Here is a 19272-nt window from a genome sequence, read left to right on the forward strand (position 1 = left end):
GCACTGGAAAATGTCCACCATTTAATAATAATAATAATAATAATAATAATAATAATAATAGTAAATTAGTTATTTCAAACAGCAGAACAGAAATCAGTGAAAACAAAGAGACAGAGATGATAGGCTTACCAGAGAAGTACTTTTTCCCCCTCAGCTTTATTGAAGTATAATTGACCAATAAAATTTGTAAGTTTACGGCATACTATGTAATAATTTAATAAAGTGTATATAATGTGAAGTTATTAGCACAATAAGATTAGTTAACATATCTTTCACTGCACCTAGTTATATTTTTCTGTGTGCTGTGAACTTTTAAAATCTACTCTCTCAGCAACTTTCAATAGGAAACACTTGTGCTGTATGATACAGTCCCAGAACTTATTCATCTGAGAAGCACTTCCTCTTTACTTTCCTGAATATCTTACTGCCTGTCCCCACCTCCCCTAAATAAGAACCCTCTAAACTATGGGAAAAGTATGATGGGCAATAAAAATATCTGTCATAATTTTCAAAGCAATAATTCAAGAAAGTAGAGCACCAAGAATCTTCCTCCCTTGCTCCATAGTCAGCCTCCTAAACTAAACAAATTCAAACAATGGAAGAAAAAAGATGAAGTCAGCATGTGTGCCTTTCTTTTATATGATTCCATTTTAACAAAATCCAACAGTTCAGGGAAGGTGTAAGTGAAACACCTATGTTTCTAACCTCTAAATAACAATTCACTCTCACATTGCAAAAATGTTATTTTCACAAATCAGTGTAGACCACCTAAGTAACCTGCATGGATGTTTTATTTTCTCTACCGCAGTCCAGTAGAAAGTGTACTTAACAGTTCCTGCTGCTTACATTTTCCCTCCAGAGCTATCTGTATGAGTGATCCTGCTAGGTTTCATTTTCATTTGAAGCACGCACTACAACAAATACTTTTCCGTACTATGAGAAAAAAGTTGTAATGGAAAATTTAAACAAAGAGAAAACAATACATTTTATTTATTTTTTAACAGACTTTAAGTCAGAGGTCAAAACCAGCAGCTTGAAGATAGGTTTTTCGGTTTCTGTGGGGTTTTTTGTCCAACCAAATAAAATGTTCACAATTTTTTCAATTTTCTTTCTTTTTTAAAAAATTTTTTTCAATTTTCTATGTCTTTAGTGCGTTTATATTCTCCAGTTTGTCATGTACCACTCCAACCCTCTTAGTTTACTTCCAGCGCTCATATACTATATACGATACTTCCTAACCCAGGTACCTCCTAATTCAGGCACTTGAGTTTGCCAATCCCTACTTTGTGTGAATAAGCCAAGATTAATAATTTCTATTTTGCAGAAAACTTACAAAATGACCTGTAAAATGAGTGATGGGCTTTTTCCAAGACAACTAAATTTTTAATATGTCGACTTAAATTTTTTTGGCAGGCTTTTTGTCAGGAGTAGCCTCTTCTAAATGGAGAAAATAGAACATGGTATTATTTCTTTGATTTACTTGACTGAATTATTTGAATTCACAGACACATTGGGTGATTTTACATAATCAAATTATGTATACTTTATATTTGTATGGTTATTTTCAATTGTATATTTTAAAACATATTTTAAAGGATTTCAATGCTTAAAGAAATATTAATAATTTATATATAACTTTCCAGGCTTCCCTTAAAAAATCTCAGAACACTTAAAAATGTTTCACAGATAATTTATAAAATATTATTTTCTATATAGTATGAAAAAGCTGCAGTCTTATTGAATGACAAGGGAAAATTCACTATCTACCACATTAAATCTCCAAGACTACATTCTTTTCTTAACAAAAATTGACCTATACTAGTGTTAATAACTTTCTATTTAATACTTTGGGAAATAGTTGTGCAATACTTTAAATGAATGGAAAAATTGGGGAACTTGAAATGTTAAGTAGTTTCTTTTTTTTTAATTTTTTTTTTTTTATCTTTTTATGATAGTCACACAGAGAGAGAGAGAGAGAGAGGCAGAGACACAGGCAGAGGGAGAAGCAGGCTCCATGCACCGGGAGCCCGACATGGGACTCGATCCCGGGTCTCCAGGATCGCGCCCTGGGCCAAAGGCAGGTGCCAAACCGCTGCGCTACCCAGGGATCCCTGTTAAGTAGTTTCTAAATCTCTCATGCTTTTTTTCATGTGAACACTGTCTCATAGATCATTTTTATGCTATGTTGTTTATGAATTATTTGGATTTATTAGAGCGCTCCTCAGCCAAAATAATGGTGAGTTACCTTTGTTTATATTAACTGCTTTCTAGTTACCCCCTAGCAATGTGCTATTATGATGCTGTGAATACTTTTTTTCTCTAATTCCCATATTTACCGTCAGCTCTAATCAAATGTTTTTACATCCTCTTCCTTTATTTGTCTAAAAAAAGATAAACAAACATTAATTTACAAAGAGCATGGGGAGTAACGAATCCAAGATGACCTTCAGGACTTTTCCAAATCCAACATTCCTTCAACAAATCTTAAGATCTAGTTAACATCATACCATGATGGTCTACTCTAATATGTATCCTTAAAAATTAAAATGATACAATTAGTTCAAGTGGCAAATAATATTTAAAATATTTTCCTGAGATATAATGTAAGAGACATATAAAAAGTAGCAAGACAACACTGAGTTAGTTGTTTACAGCCTGATTGTATTTTGATATGATTTCGGAAGCTTTTAAAATTAATGATACCTGTATCCATCACCCAGAATTTCTGATTTGTTTGAAACGCAGCAGGGACATGAGAGTTTAAAAAAAAAAAATTCCCAGATGATTCTATACTACAACCAATATTGAGAACCACCAGTGCTAAGTCCATCTAAGTCCAATTTAAGAACAGTTTATCTGTTCTTAACTTTGACTAAATATTAGAATCAACAAGTGCATTTTAAAATATATTGCTTCCCAGACGCTAGTCCCATAAATTCAAATTACTTATCTTGAGGTGGAACCCAAGCATTATTTTGTTGTGGTTCCTGTTCCCTATGTCGGGATTTTGATGTCAAGTCAAAGTACTACTACAGCTCAAGCATCAAGTTGGTTGCCACCGCAACCATGAAAAAGGATGGATCATCGTGTTTTTGTTTTTCTGATGACACACGGTGATCATGAGCTGCCAGAAGAGCTCAATGACACAGATTTAGCTTTATAACGAATCTAAGTAGCTTTGTATTAAAAGTCACTCAGAGTAACAGTTACAGTACTTCTAGGGTCTACTGGGAACATCGCCGTACTAGACACTCTCCCATTGAGCAGTTTAGATTTGTTCTTCCTGCAACTTCTAGTTAAATAGGGCATTGTACCTCCATCTATGACTCAGAGCCAGAATCCTCAGTTGCTCTGAGCAAGTCTTTGTTGGCATAGCGTTGCCATGTTGGTTAGACGGAGAGAGACTCTGGATCATTTCTATTAATGCTCGGCGACAAAGCAGCGAGGAAGTCTCCAATACACGCTGAACGTATTAAAAGCAAAGCACAGCCTCCTAAATAGCTTCCTATAATACACGGAAATAAGAATGACCTCTTTTGGACTTACAACATGAAGATACGTATAAAGAAATCTCATTATTTTTAATAAAAGTTAGAACATGGAAGGCCACAGAATTAATATAAAAAATGCAATCTATTGGGAGTGGAAGGACACAGCACTGCGCGGTAGAAGAAGAGGGACACGGTGACTCGTGAGTCTCGCCGTGGGTCTCTAATCTCATGGTGGGTCTCTAGTTTCGCGGGGGCTGCTGAGTCTCGTGGTGGCTGCTGAGTCTCAACGTGGTCCCTAGGCTCCCCGTGGGTCCCTAATCTCACCGTGGGTTTCTAGTCTGGCGGTAGGTCCTGAGTCTCCCGGTGGCTGCTGAGTCTCCCAGTGTGTCCTTAGCCTCCCCGTGGGTCCCTAATCTCGCTGTGGGTCCCCAGCCTCGCAGGCGGTCCCTAATCTTGCCGTGGGTCCCTAGCCCCGCTATAGGTGCCTAGCCTCACCATGGGTCCCCAGCCTCGCAGTGGGTCTCTAATCTCACGCGGCTCTCTATTCTCCTGGTGGCTGCTGAGTCTCCTGGTGGCTCTTGAGTCTCGCGGTGGCTGCTGAGTCTTGCCGTGGTCCCTAGCCTCCCCGTGGGTCCCTAATCTTGCCATGGGTCTCTAGTTTCGCAGTAGGCCCTGAGTCTTGCAGTGGCTACTGAGTCGCAGTGGGTCCTTAGCCTCCCTGTGGGTCTCTAGTCTCGCAGGGGCTGCTGAGTCTCGCGGTGGGTCCTTAGCCTCCTCGTGGGTCTGTAATCTCGCTGTGGGTCTCCAGCCTCGCCGTGGGTCCCTAGCCCCCAGCGGGTCTCTAATCTCGCCGTGAGTGTCTAGTCTCACCGTGGGTGTCTAGTCTCGCGGTGGCTGCTGAGTCTCGCGGTGGGTCCCTAGCCCTCGGTGGGTCTCTAGTCTCGCGGTGGCTGCTGAGTCTCGCGGTGGGTCCCTAGCCACCGGTGGGTCTCTAGTCTCGCCGTGGGTCTCTAGTCTCGCCGTGGGTCTCTAGTCTCGCGGTGGCTGCTGAGTCTCGTGGTGGGGCCCCAGCCCCCGGTGGGTCTCTAGTCTCGCCGTGGGTCTCTAGTCTCGCGGTGGCTGCTGAGTCTCGCGGGGGCTGCTGCATCTCCCCACGAAGGCCGCGGAGGCGCGCTGGCCGTTGCCCGCTGTCGCTCCCGGGGCGTCCCCGCAGTGAGGACGCCGCCATGGCAGGCGCCACGAGGCCGAGGGCGACCCCGTGCAGGGGCTGCGGGACCTGGCCAGCCGCCCGCGCTCCCACGGCCTCGGGGCCACGCAGCCGCAGCTCTGGCCGCCCCACGTGGCGCCGCGGCGCGGGTGTCCGTCCTGCTGTCCCGCCGCCGGCTGGCGTGGCTGCGGGTCCCCCAGGGCAGGCGCCTCCTGGGCCCTCGGAGGCCGTGGGTGGCCGTGGCGGCCCTGGACGTGACCCGCGCGGCGGCGAGGACCCTGCGGGCCGGGGCCACGCCGCCGGCGGAGCAGAGCATGCGGGCCGCCCGGGAGGCCGGAGCCGGAGCTGGCGGAGGCGCTGAGCGGAGAGGAAGATGTGATGCCGCCGACACGGGAGCTCCGGGAGGGCGTGCGGCCCAGCGACTGACGTGTGTCCCGGTGACGCGCGGGCTCCGCCCCCCGAGCGCACCCCCGAGCTCGCCCCGCGGGCTCTACCGTGGCCGCCTCTCCGGCCCGAGCACCGGTCAGCTCCGGGGAGTCGTGGGTCAGGCCGCATCAGCTGCCGCGGGTGGGGGGGGTCCCCGTGCGTGTCCGCTGGTGGAGGTGCAGCCGCCCGGATGGCCCGAGGGTGCGGCCGTGTTGCCGCCATCCCCAGGAGCGCCGATGGGCACCTCCCCGAGTGATGCCCTCGCAGCGGAGCGGGCTGTGCACCTGTGCACCTGTGTGCCTGTGCGCCTGAGTGCCTGTGTGCCTGTGTACTGGTGCACCTGTGTACCTGTGCCTGTGCGCCTGTGCGCCTGAGTGCCTGTGCGCCTGAGTGCCTGTGCGCCTGAGTGCCTGTGTGCCTGAGTGCCTGTGTGCCTGTGCACCTGTGCCTGTGTGCTTGTGCGCCTGTGTGCCTGTGTGCCTGTATGCCTGTGCACCTGTGCCTGTGTGCCTGTGTGCCTGTGCGCCTGTGCCAGTGCGCCTGTGCGCCTGCGCGCCTGCGCGCCTGTGCGCCTGCGTGCCTGTGTGCCTGTGCCTGTGCGCCTGTGCGCCTGTGCCTGTGCGCCTGAGCGCCTGTGCGCCTGTGTGCCTGGGTACCTGTGCCTGTGCGCCTGTGTGCCTGTACGCCTGAGTACCTGTGCCTGTGTGCCCGTGTACTGGTGCACCTGTGTGCCTGTGCACCTGTGTGCCTGCGTGCCTGTGCGCCTGTGTGCCTGTGAGCCTGTGCGCCTGTGTGCCTGTGTACCTGTGCACCTGTGCGCCTGTGTGCCTGAGTGCCTGTGTGCCTGTGCCTGTGTGCCTGTGTGCCTGTGTACCTGTGTGCCTGTGTGCCTGTGCGCCTGTGCGCCTGTGCGCCTGTGTGCCTGGGTACCTGTGCCTGTGTGCTTGTGCGCCTGAGTACCTTTGCCTGTGCGCCTGTGTGCCTGAGTACCTGTGCGCCTGCATGCCTGTGCGCCTGAGTGCCTGTGCGCCTGTGCGCCTGTGCTCCTGTGCCTGTGCGCCTGAGCGCCTGTGCGCCTGTGTGCCTGGGTACCTGTGCCTGTGCGCCTGTGTGCCTGTACGCCTGAGTACCTGTGCCTGTGTGCCCGTGTACTGGTGCACCTGTGTGCCTGTGCACCTGTGTGCCTGCGTGCCTGTGCGCCTGTGTGCCTGTGAGCCTGTGCGCCTGTGTGCCTGTGTACCTGTGCACCTGTGCGCCTGTGTGCCTGAGTGCCTGTGTGCCTGTGCCTGTGTGCCTGTGTACCTGTGCCTGTGCGCCTGTGTGCCTGGGTACCTGTGCCTGTGTGCTTGTGCGCCTGAGTACCTTTGCCTGTGCGCCTGTGCGCCTGTGTGCCTGAGTACCTGTGCCTGTGTGCCTGTGCGCCTGAGTGCCTGTGCCTGTGTGCCTGTGTACTGGTGCACCTGTGTGCCTGTGCCTGTGTGCCTGTGCGCCTGTGTGCCTGTGTACCTGTGCCTGTGTGCCTGTGCGCCTGTGTGCCTGTGTACCTGTGTGCCTGTGTGCCTGTGCGCCTGTGCGCCAGAGTGCCTGTGCGCCTGTGCGCCTGTGCGCCTGTGCCTGTGCACCTGTGCGCCTGAGTGCCTGTGCGCCTGAGTACCTGTGCCTGTGTGCCTGTGTACTGGTGCACCTGTGTGCCTGTGCGCCTGTGTGCCTGTGCGCCTGTGCACCTGCGCGCCTGCGTGCCTGTGCGCCTGTGTGCCTGTGCCTGTGCGCCTGTGCGCCTGCGTGCCTGTGTGCCTGGGTACCTGTGCCTGTGTGCCTGTGCCTGTGCGCCTGTGTGCCTGTGTACCTGTGCCTGTGTGCCTGTGCGCCTGTGTGCCTGTGCCTGTGCGCCTGTGCGCCTGAGTGCCTGTGTGCCTGGGTACTTGTGCCTGTGTGCCTGTGCGCCTGTGTGCCTGTACGCCTGAGTACCTGTGCCTGTGTGCCCGTGTACTGGTGCACCTGTGTGCCTGTGCACCTGTGTGCCTGTGCGCCTGTGTGCCTGTGCGCCTGCGTGCCTGTGCGCCTGCGTGCCTGTGCGCCTGTGTGCCTGTGCGCCTGTGCGCCTGTGTGCCTGTGTACCTGTGCCTGTGTGCCTGTGCGCCTGTGTGCCTGTGTACCTGTGTGCCTGTGCGCCTGAGTACCTGTGTGCCTGTGCGCCTGTGCGCCTGAGTGCCTGTGCGCCTGTGCACCTGTGCGCCTGTGTGCCTGTGCCTGTGCCCCTGTGTGCCTGAGTGCCTGTGCGCCTGTGTGCCTGGGTACCTGTGCCTGTGCGCCTGAGTACCTGTGCCTGTGTGCCTGTGTACTGGTGCACCTGTGTGCCTGTGTGCCTGTGCGCCTGTGCGCCTGTGTGCCTGTGTACCTGTGCCTGTGCGCCTGTGCGCCTGCGTGCCTGTGTGCCTGTGCGCCTGTGCGCCTGTGTGCCTGTGTACCTGTGCCTGTGTGCCTGTGTGCCTGTGTGCCTGTGCGCCTGTGCGCCTGTGCGCCTGTGTGCCTGGGTACCTGTGCCTGTGTGCTTGTGCGCCTGAGTACCTTTGCCTGTGCGCCTGTGTGCCTGAGTACCTGTGCGCCTGCATGCCTGTGCGCCTGAGTGCCTGTGCGCCTGTGCGCCTGTGCGCCTGTGCCTGTGCGCCTGAGCGCCTGTGCGCCTGTGTGCCTGGGTACCTGTGCCTGTGCGCCTGTGTGCCTGTACGCCTGAGTACCTGTGCCTGTGTGCCCGTGTACTGGTGCACCTGTGTGCCTGGGTACCTGTGCCTGTGCGCCTGTGTGCCTGTGCGCCTGTATACCTGTGTACTTGTGCCTGTGCACCTGTGCGCCTGTGTATCTGTGCCTGTGTGCCTGTGCACCGGTGTACCTGTGCCTGTGCGCCTGTGCCTGTATGCCTTGCTGCCCACGCCGGCGGAACATGCTTCCTTCGGTCCGCCCGCCAGAAGCGCAGTCCTCTCTATCCCCCCCCCCCCCACAGGAGAATGTTGAGATCGGACGGGCCGAGGTCACCCGCTGGAGCCACAGGGGCACCGTCCCGGTTACTGGGGCCGTGGTTACTGTGCATAAAGCCTTGGCGGCCGCGGGCAATCTTTATCTACAAGGTCTTTCTATCCGTGTCATTGACACGTTCACCGTCTCGCCCCTGGACGATGCCAACCTCCCCTCCAAGGTGAAAGCTACAGGTGGCCGGGGTGTCACGGTGGACGGCCGCCTCGGGCGCATCGAGAGGCGGTCCTTGTTCGTCAGCTGGCAGGGTCGCAAGGGCCTCGGCGTGGGAAACCTGGCGAATTGCTGGATAAATCTGGAATCGGTGCCAGACACCTCATAGCAGCTGTGAAAAATACTTTAATGAGCTAAAATAGCTGACTTAGAGTTAATCTGTTGTCTGGCTTTGATCTTAAAACACGGGCACCTTTATATTACATTCAGGCTTGTTTCCAAACCGTGGTTCATGTATCTATACAATTGTGCTTTTTTTTAAAGAGATATTAAACACCTTTCTTCATTTCTAATTCAAGAATTCAAGTTAACCACTTTTCTGTTAAACGTTCACTGTATATGCAGATGTCCCTCTCATTTTTTAACGAAAGTAGATTATAACATTTTAAGTATCAAAATAACAAAACAGCCACCTAATGCCACGTTTTCTGTAAGACCACAGATAACTGGATTGGGAATCAACATAGAGATAAGTTTCTTAAATGTGTGGAATTTTTCTTGTAAGTAAATATATATATAAATAATATGAATATATTCATAATATATAAATTTTTCTTGTAAGTAAATATATAAATAATATAAATATATTCATAATACATAAATATATAAATATATAATATATAAATATATATGTATAATATATAAATAATATGATATCTAAATATATAAAATAATATGTATATATATAAATATATATATAAATTTAATTGTATGCTTTAATAGCCCAGGTTTCGCAGCAAGTTTGAGCTTTCACGCAACGCTAGCCTAGCTGCAACTTCCTGGTTAATGTGTGATTACAATTGCCTCGACATTCCCTCTTATGTCTGCTTCATCTCTCTACAGTTTAGAAGCTGTAGAGCAGCTCCTATGATGTACTGTACTTCTTGCGATAACTGTTCTATAAAGAGATGAAAGTTCTAGTCTGCATGTTACTACTATTTTGTGAGGTTTCAAAATGTTTCATTTTCTCGGTGACCAAATCTGATTGCTGATTTGATTAATAAAGCATTTTAAAGCCAATAGCTTTATTTAGTTTGTTCCATGCATGTGTGATTTTGTTTCTACTTGCTATTCTATCTAGACCAGAAACAGAAAGAGGCATGTACCCCGACAGACATCCTGGGAAAAGAGGCTGGAGGTAAATTACTAGAGAAAAATGTGTGGGCTGAGAAGCCATCTCTTAAACAGACTCCTCCGCACTTTTAGCTGTGAGAACATAAATTATTTCGCTGGAATGCAAGAAAAATGTACCACTCAAATAAATTAAAGATGGACTTGATGTACAAAACTAAACCTAAAGATACTGTGGTATATCAGGGGCTCCTGGGTGGTTCGTCCAGTCAGTTAAGCATCCTACTCTTGATCTTGGATCAAGTCAAGATCTCAGGATTGTGAGATCCAGCCCCACCTCAGGGCTTTACACTCAGCAGGAAGTCGGCTTGAGACGCTATCATCTCCCCCTGCCTTCCCCAATGCCCCTTGCCCCCAACTTTTACTCTCTCTCTCTCTCAAATCAATAAGTAAATCTTTAAAATTACTCTGGTAAATCAGGAATTAGTTGTGTATTTTTATTGCTTTCATTAAATGCCCTCATTAAACTCTTTGGAGGCATAACCAATTTGTCTCAGGACTTGTTCTAAAAAGTATGGTAGAGACCAAAAAATATTAACCTGGGAATCAGAGAAATCAGGGCATGCTCCTTCTACTAGTGCCTTTTTTCTTTTAGCTTGTTCTGGTTTCTTTTGAAAATTGATCATGATCATTACTGTTTATGTCATAAGATACAAAAATTGTTTTATAAAAATAAAAAGTTACTATAGGATCACTGTAGAAAGTAAAAAAAATTACCTCACACACATTTAGTTGTACTTCTAGCACGTGATCTGAAGGGTGGATCTTCCATATAGTCATTCCCAACTATTAACATCAATCGAATATTACATATATCTATGAGCAGGGTACTTCTGAATAATAGTCTCCATCCTTAAATCTTTCAAAGCTTAGAGTAATACTGATTCAGACACCCAGTAAAACAAAGTGATTACTTGTCATAATTTGCACATACTGGGAAAGAGCTTTACCTTTTATGGCTTAAACATGACTGTGGGGTGCAAAATTATCTGTTTCCAACCATATGCGCATAAACCCACCTTTAGTAATGACAACAGATTGGGGCTTTTGCGGGGGTAGATTGGGGTTTTTGTGGGAGTTTTTTGGTTTGGTTTTTATAGTGACTAATGGGATCTCAGAGATCACCAGAAATATTTTTTTTGAAGGAGGGTAGGGAAGCCTGTATGAATCTATCCCATAGAGGTTCTGTTCCACAAGGCATCAATCAGTGGCTAGAGAGAAGATATAGGAGATAAAAATTCTTATCTCAGGTCTACAGTTTTTCAGATAAGATGGAATCAAATCCGGTTTTGTTATATTGAATGTTTTCTAGCCTTGAATCTGTCCTAAGATCTTTAAAGTCTCCATTGAAATCTTAGTAGACAACCATCCTAAATGATGCTAACCCCTGACTGCTAAAGCTTGTGAAGGTGGCAGTTTAGATTTTGACAAGCACTACGATCGTTTTACCTCTGGTCCTCTGTTGCTGATTTGCCTAGAAAAAGGTCTTTTAGATGATCATGAGAGCCCAATGACATTCCAGGGACAGCTGGGACTGCCAGCAGCTCCTTGCTCATGGTAGTGCTAGCAATGGCTAGCAGGCAGTCACCTGAGAGAGAGACACTGTTCATTCAGATGCCTTTCAGGTTATTCTCTGATTTCTGTGACTCCTACAGCTAGTGAAAGAAGAAATGAGGAGGTTAAATTTTTATTTTACTTTATTTAAATACATCAATGGTGCTTAAGCACCTGGGAGTTCAATTGAGGGTCCTGTTTGGGGAAAAAAAATTGGTTTTCAAAGAAAAAGACTCAATGTTTCTGATTTTTAAGTTATAATACAGTAATATGAGGTACTGACTGACACTTGGTTATCCCCAAGTTTACTGAACTGTACAGGAACTACTGTATTCTCCAGGGCCCAATCAGAGAGGATCCGGTCTGGGGAGTTGAGTATTAGTGGCCATTACTAACGTTAAAGGGAGGTTCTGGAACATTATCGTGATGGGACGGAAGCTGTCTTAATAACGGAAAACGAGGGGCACCTGGGTGGCTCAGTGGGTTAAATGTCTGACTCTTGGTTTTGACTCAGGTCATGATCTCAGGGGTAGTGAGCTGGAGCCCCACTTTGGGCTCTTCACTAGGCAGGGAATCAACTTCCAACCCCCCCTCCATCTGCCCCTCCCCCTGCTGTGCACACATACTCTCTCAAATTAATTAATTTAAAAAACCCTGAAAATGACAGAAAGTGCTATGAAATTAGTTAGACAATATTTAAAGTGCTTATATACAGTGGAAAGAGATAAAGGGGGTTTTCAAAGAATACAGATGATAGCAGTTAATGAAAAAATAAAACCATTTCATGATTATATACATGAGTTGGGCCACCTAAATCAAACCAATTATGAGAAGAAACATAATTCTTAACATTTTTACAAAAATTTAATTTTGAAATATTTTTGTATCAAGCAGATTAAATAAGGACTTATGAGGAAATTAAAATTTTATTTTTCTTTTCCTCTATCCCTTTAAAAAGTATTCAATGTAGGTAAATTTATTGTGGCTCTGAGTGGAAAGTTGGGCAGATGCCATGACATCCCTGTTCACACTTAGGTAATAGTCCTATAATTATTTCATTTTATTTTTTATTTAAATTCAATGTAATTAATATATAGTGTATTATTAGTTTCAGAGGTAGAATTTGGTGATTCATCAGCTGTATACATGGCCCAGTGCTCATCACATCATGTGCCCTCCTTGATACCCATCACCCAGTTGCCCCACTTCGCCATCCTCCTCTTCTCCAGCAACCCTCAGTTTGTCTCCTATAATTAAGAGTCTCTTATGGCTTTTGTCTCCTTCTCCGTTTTTTTTTTTTTTTCTAATTTTATTTTTCCTTCCCTTCCTATAGTTATTTCATATCATGAAAATCCAGTCTGGATCCAGTGATTAAAATAGGTTCAGCTTAATTCAGTTTTCTTTTGCTTCACTTCACCAAAGCAAAGGACTGTAGTTGACAGCTGCCCACCCTCAGGGAAAGGTGTGCTACCTCTGGCTGGCTTCTTATTCCTTTTCCCTTCTCCCTAACTCTTCAACTTGCTGCCTAGAGTTTTAGTCCAGAAAAGAGGTGAGAAGAGAAGTGGCTCTTATTTGGCCAGAAGGCTGTGTTTCCAGAGTTGCTCATGCAACTTTGTACACTTTGTATCATGCAAGTACTCATGCAACTTTGTATCTTTATTTCACTTGTGCAAGTATCCTGAAATCTAGACAAATGTGTCACTATGTCATAAAATTGAAATAAACGCAAGCTGTCAAACCAAAATCTAACAAATACACATTTATTTGTAAGAAGGCCACAAAGCAATCATGCAATGTGTTGGTGTAAATTTAACAAAATCCCCCTCTCTGTTGTTAGCCACTTTTAGAAGCCCTGTGGATGCAGGTTTGCTCCAAGCTAAGCATGAGTAAGAGTAACGTTCTAAATATTTAAGAGCCAGCATGGCCTGAGCACCTACTGCTAAGAATGAATGCCGACCTCGTCAGAAGATACCCTGCCAGGAGGCCTGGACTGTAAAGTATACTGATTATCAGCTCTGGAAAAGATTATATTCCAAAGGGAGAAATAGCCAGTCATCTAGTTGGATCAGGAATACTGTGTGGAGGGGAAGACACAGGCCTACACAGAGCTCTAGACCTGGCGTGTCATTCCTCCAAAAGACAGACTGCGGAGCTTTCCAGACCCTTCCATCTCATACCTTCAATGGGAGAGCAATAAACGGGAGAGCAATGCCTAAGTCCTCTAGTCAACCCATTATCTTAAATACAATCATTTCACTAGTGAAAAATCATCTTAAGAACCCTATGTTACTAACACATCGTGGTTTGGGTTACGAATTAGTGTACTTCAAACACAAGCTAAACATCCCATGGACGTAGATGCAAATATGTGGACACACCCATAGACGGACATAAACATTCACTTATGTGTACATCACACTACTTACACTGACATGTTGAAAAGAAAATCACTACGTGAATGATAAATACTCCTATATTCTTATTTCATGGGTGGGAAAGCTGAAGTGCAGAAAGATTACGTGTTCATAGTTTGCCCAAGGCCACGTAGCTAGTAAGTCATGAAGTTCTGCGTTTCATATCGTTCTCACAGTAATCTTGAAATATGTATTTTATTACTGTCCCCATTTTCTCAGATGAACACACTCTCCAGAAAGAGAATGTCACTTGCTTTGTTTCTAAATTCCATTGTACCTCTTTGTCTCATTTATGTTGATTTTTATCCCCTGAATTATGTTTCTGATTTAAATAGATTTTTTTACTCAGTGTAAGTAATAATTTTATTAAAAAATAAAAAACAGATAGCAACTGTGACCAGTGCGACCAGTTTCTGGGAGAATAAAAAAACAAATGGAAGCGAACCCAAGTTTATTCAGCCCTCAGGACACAGGTCAAGCCAATGCCTGTATATCTGAGCTTTTATTCAATTCAGGAGACTGGATCATCTGCACATCTAAGAAACACTAAGGTAAACCTCCCTTTGGTATTCAGATGTTGCAAAACTGACGTCTTTTTTTTTTTTTTTTTTTTTTTGTCTCTTGGCCTTAGAGATATCTGACTCTTTAGGATTGGGTCTGCTGCTCTATTCTTATGGAAATGACTGAGGTATGTAGTGAGCTATTCCCCAAATCCTAAAAAGTATACTTTTATTTCAAATTTTCACTTGCACTAAATACGACTCCCTGAACTATTCAGATAGCATCTACTCTTTAGGTAAGAGATTGAAGCCCAATATATAATACACATTAATTACATTAACTCAACCAGTTGTGCAAGTCAATTGGTAAAAGGGGGGTTTGGTTTGGCTAAGTGGATGTTTCACTCTCTTGTCAATGCAAGAATGATAGGATATATTTTTTTTAATTTTTATTTATTTATTTATGATAGTCACACAGAGAGAGAGAGAGAGAGAGAGAGAGGCAGAGACACAGGCAGAGGGAGAAGCAGGCTCCATGCACCGGGAGCCCGACGTGGGATTCAATCCTGGGTCTCCAGGATCAAGCCCTGGGCCAAAGGCAGGCGCCAAACCGCTGCGCCACCCAGGGATCCCATGATAGGATATTTTAATTCTTGTTTACACCAACCCACTCTCGCATAAATGGTCTTGTTTTCATGTACTTTGGATCCTTCTCTATGCATTCTTATTTAAAAAACAAACTGTTTTGATGTATATTATCCAATCAAAAAAGTACCCGATCATAGGTGCACAGCTCAGTGGATGTCCACACAGTGAAAACGCTCCTCTGACTCACACTTGAGTGAAGAATTACAACAGCACTACAGAAGCCACTTTCTTGCCTCCATGCATGCATTGTTCCCGCCTTCCTCCTCAAAGTAACTACTGTTTTATTTTTCAGATTTTATTTATTTACTCATGAGAGACACAAAGAGAGGCAGAGACACAGGCAGAGGGAGAAGCAGGCTCCATGCAGGGACCCAGATGGGAGGACTTGATCTCGGGTCTCCAGGATCAGGCCCTGAGCCAAAGGCAGACGCTCAACCACTGAGCCACCCAGGTGGCCCCAGTAACTACTATTTTAACTTCCAACTCCATAGATTACCTCTAGCTGTTTCTGAACTTTACAAAAATGGAATATTACAGTGTGCACTATTTTGTACCCAGTTTCATTTACTGATCGTTGCACTTATGCAACTTTCCATATTATTACCTGTACCTGATGTTCATTAAATTTCTCTGCTGGATAATATTGCAAATCATGAATATACCACAGTATATTTATCTACTTAAATTATTGATGAACATTGGGTTTGTTTTTAGTTTGGCGCTATTACAAGTAGTGCTATGAACATTATTAGATAGTATTTTGATCAACACATGAATTTATTCACTTATTTTAGTTTTTAACTTCTACCTTAGGACATTTATCAATTGCATGTTATAATGACGGCTCATACTTAAAGAAATAAAAAGAAAACCTGACTTTAAACAATACGATTTTCTTATAGCAGACAAAAGGGGTCTCCTTATTAAATCCTCCTTATTAAATTCTTATTTTAGGACATATCAATTTGTACTCCCTATAAGAGGCATGACGTTAAAAAAAATGAGTTTTTTCCTTCTGCTTCCAAATTCTTACCCCTAGATGATCACAAGCAGAGTTAAAGGTAAAAAATGAACATTTGCAACAACATCATCACAATAATTCCCGGTTGAATTTTTTCCAAATGGCAGATTAAAATTACTGCCAGATGATGAGGAATTTAAACTTTAAAGCAACCATATAATTAATCTGGCAACCTAACTTTGTAACTTAAACCTAGTAAAATAGCTTTGAGGTGAAAAATCCTAATAATTTACATTTATGATGTGATGTGGGAGTATATATACGTATGCCCACATTATAAGTTTGTGGGGTTTTTTCCTTCTCCCAAGATCAATCATGAGAAAAACAGTAATTCATTTAAAAATTAGGAAATAAACAGATGTTTTAAAAAATTGCAACAGTGTGTTTCCTTTACATGGTATTATAATAAATGCTCTATAAAACTGTTAGCTTAGGGACCCGTGGGGGGCTCAGTGGTTGAGCATTGGCCTTTGGCTCAGGGCATGATCCTGGGGTCCCGGGATCGAATCCCACGTCGGGCTCCCGGTGCATGGAGCCTGCTTCTCCCTCTGCCTGTGTCTCTGCCTCTTGGTGTCTCTCGTTAATAAATAAATAAAACCTTAAAAAAGTCTGTTAGCTTAGGTAAGGTAGTCTGTTTTAAGAACAGCATTTATCATTGCCCCAAATGGCTCAGAAAATGTAGTAAATGATAAGATATTTAGCTTGGACTATAGTGGATAATTTTGAAATATGTTCCTCTGGTTTTAAAAAGGCAAAGTAAGGGTTTCTCCACTTGCTAAATTATTGGACTTTTTGCATAAGAATGTTCAAGTTTTCTACAATGAGAACTTTGGGTTTACATTAAGCATCTCTAAAGTATGTACTTTTTAAAAGCAGAACTGTCATGAGATGCATTTGTGAAATTATCCAGATTTAGACTAAATGAAAAAACTTGAAAAGGCCTTGAACATTATTAATCCTTTCCCACGTGAAAAGTACAGATATTAGCAGAATATTCACTAAGTAAAATGAACATATTACCAGGTTTCCAAGGTATGCCATTAGCTATACCATCTAAAGTGGCATTTATTTGATGAACTGCATTCAGGTCTCAGAACAGTTGCTGCAACTCAGGTAGAAAGAGGCAAATATTCATATAATATGTTAGTCAAGAAAAATATTTCAACTGAGATTTGTCAATCCTCACACCTGAAATCACTTAGACATTACTGATGGGATATTTGGAAGAGTTTCTGTATAGAAGGTTTTTTAGAGTGACATACAGTGCTTAATGCTTAATGCTTTAGAGGGATGGGTTAAACTCAATTCTCTTTTGTTCAATAATGTCTCATTTACACTACATAAAGCTTAATCTCCAATTCCATTATCCAATGCCTGCCTTCCAATAAGTCTCGCTTTGTTGGTACCACAGGAAGTAAATACATTATAAAAGGCCTCCAGAGGGGAGCCTGGGTGGCTTGAGAGTCTGCCTTCAGCTCAGGTCATGATCTCAGGGTCCTGGGGTGGAGTCCTGCATTGGACTCTCTGCTCAGAGTGGAGTCTGCTTTTCCCTCTCCATCTATCCCTCCACCCTGTTCATAATCTCTCTCCCTCCCTCTCTCTCTCTCAAATAAATAAATAAAATCCTAAAAAAGAAAGGCCTCTAGATCATTAGGTTCAAATATAATAGCTGGCTTCGTTACATTCCAGGAGCAGGAGAACACTTTCCAATAATTCTCAGGTTGATAAATTTAATTTTCTAAGTATTCTCCACAAAAAGGCAGCAGATGAGTCCAAAAATTTGTTCAAAAATGCCCAAACATGTGTTCCCTCAATGGGCAATTCCAACAACTCCAATCATAACTAGGCCATGGAGAGAAGAAGCACGTTGCAGTCCACAGGAATCTAGATCGGGACTGAGAAAAAATATTCTTTCAGTAGCTACAGCAGACAAAGGCTCACAATTTCTACTCCATGGTGGTCTCACATTTTGTTGAGATGTGCTGCCATAAAACCTAAACTTGACACCATGCCGGAAGTGCTGTGGCTCCATTCATCTTGAGATGGTACTAGAGAGGGATTCACATTAATTAATTACATAATTAATTAATTAATTAATTTGCTTGTTTTTAAAGATTATTTATTTATTTATTTATTCATGAGATACAGAGAGAGAGAGACAGAGAGAGAGAGAGAGAGAGAGAGAGAGAGGCAGAGACCCAGGCAGAGGGAGAAGCAGGCTCCATGCAGGAGCCTGACATGGGACTCGATCCCAGGACCCCGGGATCACGCCCTGAGCTGAAGGCAGATGCTCAACTGCTGAGCTACCCAGGTGTCCCCATATGAATTTATTTTTATTGGTTACATAAATCAGGGGTAACTCCTTTGTCTTTTGGCTGTACCTATGTTCATCTTTATCATATACTGCCAAATATTTTTCCAGAAACTGTATTCTATATTTTTGTTTGCTAAATATCTTCTCTCACTCTTTGGATTGAGATTTCATTACATCAAGAGTTTCTTTTTGATGAATGGCTGTGTTCATTTTAATGTAGCCCTAGTTATCATTTTCCCCTTTTAATTACATACTTTTTGTGTTATGTTTTAAGAATCTTTGCTTTCCCAAGGTTATTGAAGATATTCTCTGTGTTTTCTTTTGCAAGTTTTATATTTTTATTTTTCACATACAGGTCTACAATCCATCTTGAAATGATTATTGTGTGTGGTGTGATACTGGGAGTCAAGATACAATTTTTTACACAATTGCACAACACCATGAAAAAAACAAAAAAACCTAAAACATCCTTCTCTTGCTGCACTGAAGTGTTACGTTTTCTCATATATCAGATGATTCCACAGGCATGGGTTTGCTTCTGTCCCATTGGTCTATTTGTTTATTTTTGTGCCCATGCTACACTGTCTTAATTATCGCTGCTTTTGCATAAGTCCTAATAGTTTAAATCCTCCATTTCCTTCACTTTTTATTTTCAAGATTGTCTTGCTCTTGTTGATCCTATGGACTTCCATATACATTTTAGAAATAGATGATCAATTTCCACAAAAATTCAATTGCATGTTGATGTACTTACATCTGGATTATATTCACTTTTAATATTTCATTTAAAAATATTACATTATTAAAAGTGCTTTAGGAAGGTAAAATGAAGAGATCTCAGTAATTCTAGCAAGTTAGGTGTATAGTCTTCAGACTGAGGTAGACGGACCTTGCAGGGGTGAGTCTTGAAGACTTTCCAAGTGGTATATAAACATGGAAGATTTTAAGTGATTTTATTTCCAAATCCCAAGTCCATGTTTTTGTTCCTAACATTGATCTTCCTGAGAATACCCCTGTGATTTTTTTCCAATATCTTCTTTCATAATTACCCTTCTTACCATTTTTCAAAAGAAAGCCATCCTTTTACCTATCCTACTGTTATCACCCATTGCCAGTTGTGAAATCTCCAGAGTGCCAAACAAAGGACCATTTCAAAATATTGATTCTGGCAAAGCCTTCTTTAATGTAGTCACCACGAACCAGCAGTAGATCATTACATCTTTCTTTGCCTTACTGCCCGTTTTGGTGGGGGTAAAGCCTGGCTTTAGAAAGTACTTTAACCCATATGAGTATGTTCTGAATTCAAGATATATTGTGGATAGG

At 44.0% G+C, this 19272-nt stretch overlaps 1 pseudogene; it reads right to left on the reverse strand.

Moving 5' to 3' along the window:
• Nucleotides 1-16982: 16982 nt before the first annotated feature.
• On the reverse strand, nucleotides 16983-17702 carry LOC129516798 (uncharacterized protein C3orf38-like; annotated as a pseudogene).
• Between the last annotated feature and the right edge of the window lie 1570 nt (nucleotides 17703-19272).

Source organism: Nyctereutes procyonoides, unplaced genomic scaffold, assembly GCF_905146905.1.
Source record: "Nyctereutes procyonoides isolate TBG_1078 unplaced genomic scaffold, NYPRO_anot_genome, whole genome shotgun sequence".
Lineage (NCBI taxonomy): Eukaryota > Metazoa > Chordata > Mammalia > Carnivora > Canidae > Nyctereutes > Nyctereutes procyonoides.